This window comes from Lathamus discolor, chromosome 17 (genome assembly GCF_037157495.1).
Source record: "Lathamus discolor isolate bLatDis1 chromosome 17, bLatDis1.hap1, whole genome shotgun sequence".
Lineage (NCBI taxonomy): Eukaryota > Metazoa > Chordata > Aves > Psittaciformes > Psittacidae > Lathamus > Lathamus discolor.
The window spans coordinates 3,854,953-3,865,438 of record NC_088900.1 but is presented as its reverse complement, the minus strand read 5'-3'; the positions used below and the strand labels follow the sequence as shown (position 1 = coordinate 3,865,438).

At 44.9% G+C, this 10,486-nt stretch overlaps 1 long non-coding RNA gene across 1 annotated transcript in view; it reads left to right on the top strand.

The window, feature by feature from the left end:
* The first annotated feature begins 1,699 nt into the window (after window positions 1-1,699).
* Window positions 1,700-10,486, top strand: part of LOC136023118 (uncharacterized) — a 91,106-nt gene continuing 82,319 nt past the window's right edge. The window contains exon 1 of the long non-coding RNA XR_010616476.1: window positions 1,700-1,736. This is a non-coding gene — a long non-coding RNA (uncharacterized LOC136023118). The remainder of the gene's footprint in view (window positions 1,737-10,486) is intronic.

The following is a 10,486-nucleotide window of genomic DNA, read 5'->3' as shown; positions in this document are numbered from 1 at the left end:
GTAATACTGTCTGCAAGACACGCAGAGAGCCTCCCATTCCACAATTGTCCCTCCCCAGATCCTGGGGAATGGATGTTTAGCCTTCCTCGATTCTCTTTTCCTTGGTTTCCTCAGAATTGATGGAATAATTGCCTAATTCCCCATGCCATTTGTGATTTTTCCCCCTGAGGCAGGAGCCCTGTTCTTGCGTGCTGAATACAGCACAAGGTAATTCCAGCTACCTTGTATACCATGTAGCTGAGGCCACAAGAGTTGCCCTGGGACAAGTCCATGTAAGTGAATACCCCAATACTCCACAGAGGTATTGCAAAGCAGGGAGCTACCATGGCATACATGGAAGTTCTGCTTTGTTTTGGAAAGATTTTACATCATTCTGGACAAGATTTGGGTACTTTCTTTGACAAAGCAAAGAACCTCAGCAAACCCAAACACAGTTTTATAGCAGATGGGGCTCACAAGATCAGGCATCCTCATAGTATATACAGACAGATGCCTGTCTTCCTCCCTCAGCTCTGGATTTGACACCATAAGGAAAGCAGACATATGAGCTGGGATCAGCTTCCCTTAACTATACTGAGAGGGACTTCTAACACTGAATATTGTATAGAAATATTTTCCAGTCATGTCTTCAAAAGACTGGGAGTTCCTCTGCTGAAATCTATCTGTCTCTGTGGTGAGATACAATTACCTGTTCAGCTAAAGTTCCTCTAGGCCATTTAAGTATGGACTTTCTTTCTATTCTTCCCATACAGAGTAGGTTTGCTTGATGCTATTTAGTGTGCACCATGCTGGTCTCAGCTATTGATTTGGAGCAGGGGCGAGGAGGAAGCTGCCAGCAGGTCAGGTAAGGAATGAGGAGAGCACTTGATTTTAATGCAGGCCTCAAATTACTTGTTTCCATTTATCCTTCTCCTTGAAAGCCTGGCAGTTATTTATTACAAAACAAGGAGGGGGAAAAACACGAATCGAGGTACAGTATCTATGTGATTGAAGATGAGGTTTTCAGACATGGTGTGAGACCTTTAATGGGACTGCATTAGTATATTTACCTGAAATGGGATTGTGAGCCACGTGCTGCCTCGAAGAGCACAAGGTGCTTTGGTAGTGGTGGAGGAAGGGATGTGTTGTCTTAGTGATGAATTGGGGGTGCATGAGAGCTTTCAGCATAGAAATAAGAAACCCAGACTGAATTAACTGGCTTCATTCATCTGTGCTCTGATACAGGCTGGGAGTTAGCGTTCAGCCTCAGTCAGTCCCACTGAGCTAGGACTGAAGATTCTTATTCCTTAAACTTTTCCCTGCTAAAACAATAGTGTATTTCTGACCAGGAGCAGCTGCATTTCAGTAGTGAGACACACACGATTACAGATTCATTCTGCTTTGTGCGCTGAATCAGGCTTTTCTACGTGCATGGGTCATTTTCAAGAGGTCTCTTGGAAGTGATGAGTGTCCTGGTTTAGGCTGGGATAGAGTTCGTTTCCTTCCCAGTAGCTGGTACAGTGCTGTGTTTTGGATTTAGTGTGAGAATACCAGGACACGAGTCAGTGCAGAAGGGGAGCTGAAGGAAGCAAAGAGTTAACTTTTGGGCCAGGCTCTGCACAGGTATTCAGTATAACAAGTAATGAGCACTCAGGTACTCAGCAGAGCCCAAGGCTCTGCTATAAAGATGACTATAGAGGCACAGCAACTGTTTTGGTGAATCAGATCTTCCTGGCTTTGGAGAATGGAAGCTCACAGTAAGTCAAAGTGAGGTTTTGTTGGTGGAGCTTTGCCAGGTTTTGTTTCATTTCTCATAGTCTTGTTAAAGCATGAAGAAGAAAATGAGCCTTTAGGAGTGGGAAAACTGCATTAATCAGCTGTTAAATCTGGGTGTGGGTTAATGGCTTTTCCATTGGAGAGGGGTCTGTGGTCATTAGAAACCTCATTTGTAGTACATGGGTATAGCAAATACTGGCATTGTTTTGTTACATACAGACTGGGGTCTAATGCTGAGTCCATGCAGGAACTGCTAGGATGGGTGTTACTGGAAAGCACTGATTTCTAGGTGCTGAACAAGCTGCAGGGGTTTGGGATTGTGGTGTAATTGGTAATGGGATTTCAGCCTGCAAAACTTACTTGATAGCTGAACTTTATCCTCCCAAGTGTTTTCCAGGAAGGTTTTCAGTAAGGACCCATCTCACAGTGCTAGAAATGGAGTTTCTTCCTGGATGGTCCATGGAAGATTAGTGGAAGCTTCTCTGTAATTCTCAGTTCTAAAGGGCTTTGGATCAGGATTCTGTGTTCGTGGCATCATCATGTCAACGTGTTGCTTGCTCATATTGTTGTGTGTGAATTCCTGCATCCTAGAAGCATATAAACTGGCAGAGGTTGCTTGCTTTGGCAGCTCATTAGTGCAGTAGTAGTGAATGTATGTAATTAGTTCTTATTCTGCGTCTGAAATCGCTGTCTCGAATATCTTGTTCATCCTGTGAAAGGCAAATACAGACCATGGTTGTGATGCTGAAGGGGGAGAAGTGCAGCTCTCAGAGCAATTACTCATGAATGTCCTGCTTCCCCTGGCAGGGTCATCAGTTCCAAGCCAGTATAATTCCAGGGGGGGGGTGAACAGAGTTACTCCATACGCAGTGCAGCTGAGTGCAGAGCCCAGCCTAAAAATACTTGCTAACATCAGCCCTGCCTGGACAAAAGGCTCTCATCTGACCAAAGCAGTAGGGCCTTAAAACGAAGATGGCAGTCCAAGCTCAGCAAATGATTTGGTGCATTAAGCTGTGTAATATGTTGGTGCGAGGGGGAAGTGTTTGGCAGGGGAAGAGTTAAGATCCTTTTGTTCCCTCCAGCTACTTTCAGCTTCTTGAGAGCTGAAGGTTTGTGTGGGGCTCATGGCACTTACAACACTGCCTGTTGGGGCAGCTCTACGTCATGGATGTGCACTTCTTCAAAGGACCACATCCTTCCATCCTCGGCAGTGTCATGGAGCAAAGGAGCTCCTTGTCAGAGGATCACATTCCTAAGGGACAGCTTTGACGTGCAGGCTATGTTTGGCTGGGTTATTTAATTCCTGGCTGTAGAAATTGAGGCCTGGCAGGTCAGTGCATATGTAGGGAATATGGGAGCACAGCCAAGGTGCTGGGCTGCTCCAGCTTGGAGCAGTTTTGGAAGTGTTTCGATAACAGAATATAGCTTTTTGCCCCATCTAGTGGGTACACTATGTATTGAGCCTGGAGTTGTAATTCCAGCATTCAATTTACCTAATGCAGCTCTCAGTCCCCAGTTTTAGCTTTGCCTTCCAGCTGTTTGAGCAATGCTCGCACATGTTGAATGCACAGAGAGAGGTAGCTCTCACACAGAGAAATAGCTCGAGCATCAGTTATTGAAAGGAAGCAGAAAGGACGAGTTGGTCACCTCCCCATTCCTGGGCTGCAGCTTTTGTATCAGTGCTGTGAGCTGTTCTCCCTCATGTGATGGGTTGGAGAGGTCTTTCCCTTTCTCATCCCTTTTTCAGTACTGCTATTTCTCACCTGGAGAAGGTCCTTCCTTAAAAAAGCTAATGCTAAGGGCTTTTTCATTGATTCTTGTTGCAGTTTTAAATGGTGCAAGGGGACTCTTAGTGTGTGATGGGGCTTTTCTTGGCGTTTATGAGAACAAATAAGAACAAGGTGGTTTTCTTAGTTGTTACGCAAATCACTTGGATCCAAGTTGAAGTATGAAAATGCTGGCACAAAATTAGCCTTGCTTTCTTGGGAATGCCATAACTATACTTAATGTCCGAAATACCCTATCTGACCTCACCATTGCATGGTATTTTGCAATACCATTATGGAACTGACATCTGGGACATGAAGACTCCTCTCCATCTTCCTCTGCATCACTGACCCCTCTCCAGACTTCCTGGCCCATTATGGAGCTCGCAATGGTCCTGTGCTCCAGAAAACCCCTGGCAGGGCCAGCCTGTAGTGGTGCCAAAATGTGAATTGTATGGCAGCTCTGCCATCTGCCAGGAGGGAGAAATCATTTTCAGACCTCAAGTAGAGAGAAGGATAGTTCTTGCACGGAATTCTGTTAACACATAAAGCTCCTGGGCCAAAAAGAAGTTCGTTTGTACTAAAGAACCATCTGGATTGAGGATTGTTAGAGGGTTTTAGATGAAACAAACTGCGTTGTTAGTGAAGTGCAGGGGTTGAGGGTAGTGACTGTCTTACAGGTGTGGATTTGGAGTACAGCTTCCCCTTGAAAAGCATGTTAAGGACCCTGCTGTCACTGGAAAGTAACAGGAACTGTCTTGAGACACCTCTGAAAACAGAACCAGAGCTCCTAGCTCAGTTGTGTGCTTTCCAAAGCTTCCCTACCCTGCTAATGACTCACTAGCACTTGCACATCAGGTGTCTTTCCTACCCAGCAGAGTGCGCAGAGGCTATGGTATTATGCACAGTTGCCGATTCTTTGTCTCTCGATTCCACCAAGTGGGAATATTTCCTACCTTGCAGACATTGAGTCTTAATTTAATACATGTAAAATATTATTACAGTTCTTGAATAAAAAGTCAGAGTAGTAAGGGAACAATTATTATTTCATTTACTCTAATATGCTAAAACAGATAGTCTTCTTTCAGGCATACTTTTAAGCTGGTTAAGTATTGGACGCAATACGCCATAAGGGTAATAACAGTGTTTCAAACAGGAAAGAGCTAGAAGAATGAGGACTTGCTATTATAAGGTGCAGAAACTCTGGATTTGTTCTGGTTATGTTAATCTTCCCTTGCTGCTTAAGTCACCTCCTCCTCATCTTTAGAAAGCAGTAATTTGCTGACAATGACCTGTGCCAAGGGTGGTATTTCCAATTGTTGCCTGCAGGAATAGGGAACTGAAATAACAACATTAGGCTCTTAGAATGAGATAAATTCATACAGGGACCCTGGGCATGCCCTGCCTTTCCCTTCTCAGATCCTGTGCTCAATTTCCAGTGGCCCAATGGCTGATCTTTGGGAAGGCATACTGAATGTATAGCTGAACATATGGGGACAGAGTGTCCCCATTCGTTGCAAAAGTGACATAAAACTTGCACAGCATCCTGCTCTCTAGTCCATAGAGTGGAGAGCAAGATCAGGTGAGAGATGAGCAGCACAGAGGGAACTGTTGTTTTACAAGGACCTAAGGAACAGCTTTGCAAAGCCGTTCTCATGGATGCTAGAGCTTGGATCGTGTCCTGAGCTGCTCCATCTTGGAGAAGGGGGACACACACTTTCTGTTGTGCCATTAGTCAACAGGGGAGTAAAGGGGAGAAAGGCTGTTACCTTTTAACTGGGTATATAGCTTATTGCTTGGCGAGAGGGACTCTGTCACATTCCCTGTGTGCTTATTTGTGACTTTGCCATGCCTTTTACATGCATATCCAGGCATGTACAAAGTATTTTGCACTTTGGTTACCTGCATTGCAGGGGTTTGAGAGCAATGATTAGTAAATGTTTACAAAGTGCTTTGAGATCTCTGGCTGGAATGAGCTATGGAAATGCAAACTTATTGTATTTTGTAGGTCAGGGGAAGAAAGCAGTTACTTGTAGATCAGTAATGTACACAACCTGTATTCTTCCCTAGCATCATGGTTGTACAGTATACTTGGACTAGATGGGCTATTGATGTTAGTGCATAGTCTCCTCTCTATGTACATACTAGCACACACATGCTTGCCTGCACTGTGTATCTTGGGAGAGCCAGATGTAGCATCTGATTTGGGCTGCCTGCACATGAAACAGGCTTAACTCTAGTGGGATATATTGCATGCAAACCTAACTGTTTTGAAAGTTTGAGAGGCAGAAACCTTTGTCCTGTTTTAAGACTGTTTAGCAGTTAGGATGTGTTAATCAGCTCTTCACACATGGGTGGGCCTGCAAACAGCCATCTATTGGAAAAGGTGATGAACATCTATGGTTGGCTGGGATTCAGGAATGACAGGTTGCTTAAATAAGCCTGAAGTTTTATCACTTCCTTCCATCCAGATGTGTGGCTAAGGAATGGTTTTTAGAAAGCCTTCATAGGGAAATAAGACTCCTTGAACAAAGTAGCTGCTGCTGCCCAGTGGGGCAAGTTCTCACCTGAGATGCGAAGGGCTGAAGTCCAAGTCTGGGTCAAAAACCAGAACTAAACCTAAGCTTGGTATTTTCCAAACAACAGACTCGGTCGCAAAGGTATTTGGCTGCATAGGGGTCAGTGTGTCTCTGAGACTTGTGGTTTGGTCCCAGCGGAGAATATCTGACCCAATATCCTCCACAACATCTTTGTGTTGTTCTGACAAACTAGTATTTCTCAATGGAAGCTGTAATAAAAAATTCAGAGCAGCTGTGATAGCTACTGCCAACCACAAATTGCCTTGCTGCTTTTGATGATGGGGACACAGCTGCTAACAGGAAAAGAAAAACCCACAAGGGAAGAGAGGCTTTGACAGTGGATTTGCATTTAGCTGGAGTCTGGAACACTCATTCTGGATTTGGACCAATTCTCATATGTTGGTGGACAATGGGTTCAGGTCACTAGCGATGTCTGTTGGGATTCACAAGTATTTGGGGCCTCTCTTTTGTCCTTGGACATCCTTGTGAATGTGGGTCATTGCTTCCAGCATTTGCAGGGGGCATGAAACCAGGTAGCAAAGAGGGTTACAATAATAATAACAAAACCCTCTCTGTTTCGTGGTCTGATAAAACATACAAGACTCGAGGGATCTCCTTGGTCAGAGTTCAGTTCCTCACACTTACAGTCAACTCTAGGACAGGGGTGTAGTTCAGAGGGCTCCACAGAACATCTCATTCGTTCCTTATCATTGACACAGTACTGGGATAGTACGCCTTGTCTGTACAAGCAGCTACATCGAAAGCCTGCAAACCTGAAGGAAACAACAGAAACAGTGGAAAAGACATTAATTCTCTGCCTCAGAGCAGGACAAACGGGTCACTGTGTTGTAGGTCATTTCTGATATTTGTGGCCAGCATGAAGCAGCCTTAGCAATCACAGCGTGAGGTAACTATAGATCTGTTGCATGTAACCACAAATTCTTCTGACACCAATGTTGCAGGTTGTCATTCTCCCTGTCATCTGAGATCCATTGTAACAGGTTTCCTTGCAGTGTATAACAAGAGATATTGTCTGTTCTTAGGAAGTTGACTATAAATAGTTCAGAGAGTGGTAGGCACGGCAGAAGCAATAGCCTTCACTTACTGATGGGTAGATGAGGAACACAGGGGTGGCTAAGGGTTGCCACTTGAAAGATGTTACTGTAGATAGCTTTGAAGCGTGGTCCTCTGGGATGTATTCAAGGTCATGCAAGAAGTCTGTAGCAGAGCCAGGGCCCGCATCCAGATCTGCGGAGTCTCAGTGTGATGCCTTAAGAATAAAGGCTATCTTTCATCTAAATTAAAACCCCACAATTTTATAGAAGCTTCAGGGCCTCTGTCTAATCTATTCACACGGCATTCATCACCATGGCATCTAGGTGCCACTCTCCTCATCTCTTAACCTTGCCAGAGTCTATCATGAATATTCCGAGCATCTATATGGCTTTCCAAATGAGATGAACACGCTCTTCCACTCTCTGCCTCCGCTCTCACTTTACACAGCCAGGCTGTATGGCTGATAAACAACCCCATCCGTTACAGCATCCATAGACAAAACACCAAGAGGATGTCCAATTAGCAAATATCGCACTTAGCCATATTTTGGAGCGTCTCTTCTCCCTTCCCCATTAGAAGTTATGCACTATAACAACACGGCCTGTCACTGTGCAGCCTGCCAGCTGCATAAAATCAAGGCATCGGGCTTTTTTAATTGAATGCATAATGAGGTGACTGGCAGGTTTAATTAACAAAACTCATCCTGTGTATGCACCTGGAGGTGAAAATAAGTTTAATCAAGAGGAGTTGGCAAGTGCCAACAGCTCTGTCATGTTTTTTCTCCTCCCCCCCCCCCTCCCCGACCCTTTCCTCCACCCCCCCTTATTTTGGTTTGTTTCAATGAGTCTTTGTATTTGCAAAAATGGCTCTGGGTGCTGATTAATTATCTTTTGCCCAAGACTGATGAGTTGTTGCTGCCTGCCTTGTAATGAGAACTACTGCTCCTGGAAAAGCTGCACTGGAAGCTTTAATAATCACTCTGCCTGAGATAGACCGCTTATGGCAAATGTTCAAGGTGCCTGAATATGGTCCTGTCGCAGTAACCCTTGAGGACCTCATCCACGGAGAGAAAATGTGTTCTTAAAATGTGTTGGCTGACATATTATGGCTAAGAGAAGGTGGGTTCCTGGTGAAGATGGTGGTGTGTAGCTTTCTTGGAAGTTAGAAGATTGAGGCAGAAACCATAAGAAATCTAGCTGCTTAGGTTGAATTATTTCTGATATGAAATGGTAACTATAGCATCCTTGGTGGGATCTCTGTGTTGGTTAACAGTCATAGCTTGAAGGTAAAAAATGCCTGCCTTCCTCCTGAAGACAAGGCTGGAGGATATATCCTCATGTATAAGGTCAATCTGTGCTATCATTCCCTCTCTCTACAGACAGGACATTCTAGTTCACTTTGGCCGTTGTGAATCCAAGCTAAAAGTGCAAAGCTGGAGGGTGGAGATGGAGAGGTGGACCGGAGGTGATGATGGGTGAATGCATTCCCCCTTCTTACCAAAGCGGGGCCCTGGGTGTGCCTGTGATAGAGCTGCTGGAGTCCCTTGCTCCTTCGCATGTGGAAGGTATCTCCCAAGCCAAGTTCTATCAAAGGTTGTGGGTGTTCTACAGGGAGGTTAATGCATTCAAGCTGTCAAAATATTCTTCCTGCTATTCACCCAGTTAACATGCCCTCTCTTTCTTTTGCCTGAAAAGGCATTTGCTATGGTATTCTAATACATGGTCTGTGTTCAAGATGTTAGTGACAGCTGTTGTATGACTACAGGAAGGAAATTATGACTCCCTAATGATAACATGTCACGGCATGTCTCTTTGCTTTTCTTTTCCTTCAGATGTACATTTCTTCTGCCAATGTCTCCGTCACTGCACGCATGCAGTTAATTGTGTATCAATGACATGTATACCATGTGTTGAGAACAGAGCTTTAAAAAAGAATACTCTGAATTCTCCTACCTTGTCTTGAAATAGTGTGGAGCTGGCAGAGAAGATGCCCCATGTGCTAATCTGATCTTTTGTACTTTGGGAGGCTTCATATCCAAGCATCAGTGTTGCCATCCGGCTTTCCTTATGGGTGATGGAGCTACAATATGCTCAGTTAAGGATCAAGCGTTGAGGGTAACAAATGTGTGCTCTCAGGTATACTGTCAGTTTCATCTCTTACATGACTTTTATGGCTTTACCCTGACAATTCTGCAAGGCCTGATAGCTGTTGGAGAGCAATCCTGTTAAACACATGGAGGGATGGGCCACCATAAGCCCTTTCTGCTGTGTTTCAGCTCTGACCAAACACCTCCAGCCTTTGCAGGGAATCTTGTCACAAAACTCTAATGAGAAGTGACCAAAAAAAGTCTTTAGCATCTGCTTTAAGGAACTTACTGGAGTGACAAGGATGTTTAACCTAGTTTGTAATTCCCCCGATATGGGAAGGTTTCTGTGCCCAGGCAGAAAGCCCAGAAGGGTCATGCATCATTTACAACCCAATGTTCAAAGTGAGGGGCAGGCTGGGGTCAGATGGGAGTGAAAATGTAGGCTTATAATCCTCAGCTCAGCAGGAGCCACTGCTCTGCACAGGGGCAAAACCCAACTGAGTAACAGCTTCTGGCAAGGGCAGTGGTTCTTGGCTCCCCTTTGCTTCCTGCTGGCATGGCAGCGAACTTCCAAGCCGTACCTACAGGACCTTGTCAGGCTTTGGGGTCACCCAGAGCAACCCAACAGATAAAATTTCCCTGCTGATTTCCAGTTGCATCTAGGAGGCAGCTTGTTTGCTTTTGAATGGCGTGTTGTTGCTGTTCAGTATTGAAGTCTTTTAATAGGGTATATTAGGATATATATAGGATATAATAGGATCCTCTTTATAAAGAGGATCTTAAAGTATTTGAAGCAAGGCAGGAACAGCAAAAGCAAAAGGTGTCTGGTGATACCTGGAGACACTACTGGGAATGTGTGTGACTCCTATGGGCATAGGAGTCATGCAGTACAGGGCTGGGTGCTGCTGAGCATCCTAGAGGGTATCTGAGAGTGTGGCTTGTACATGGCTCAGCTGTAGCTGTACCATAGTCCTGAGTGGAGAAATTCCCTCTGGGATCTGCTATCATCTTCCTCCTGCGAGGTGATCCCAGAGCCCTCTTCATCTTGTGCTCTTGGAGAACTGACACATGTGTCTTGGGACTGCCATATGGGGACATTAGCATGCTACTGAGAGGCTCTCCCCACTCCTAATATGCACTGCAGTGGTGCCAGCCAGAAAACAGAGCTCTTCAGGAAGCTTTTGAAATGAAAGCGGGTAGCACTGTGACTGCACCCAGGCATCTTTTGAGCAGGACCTAGGTTC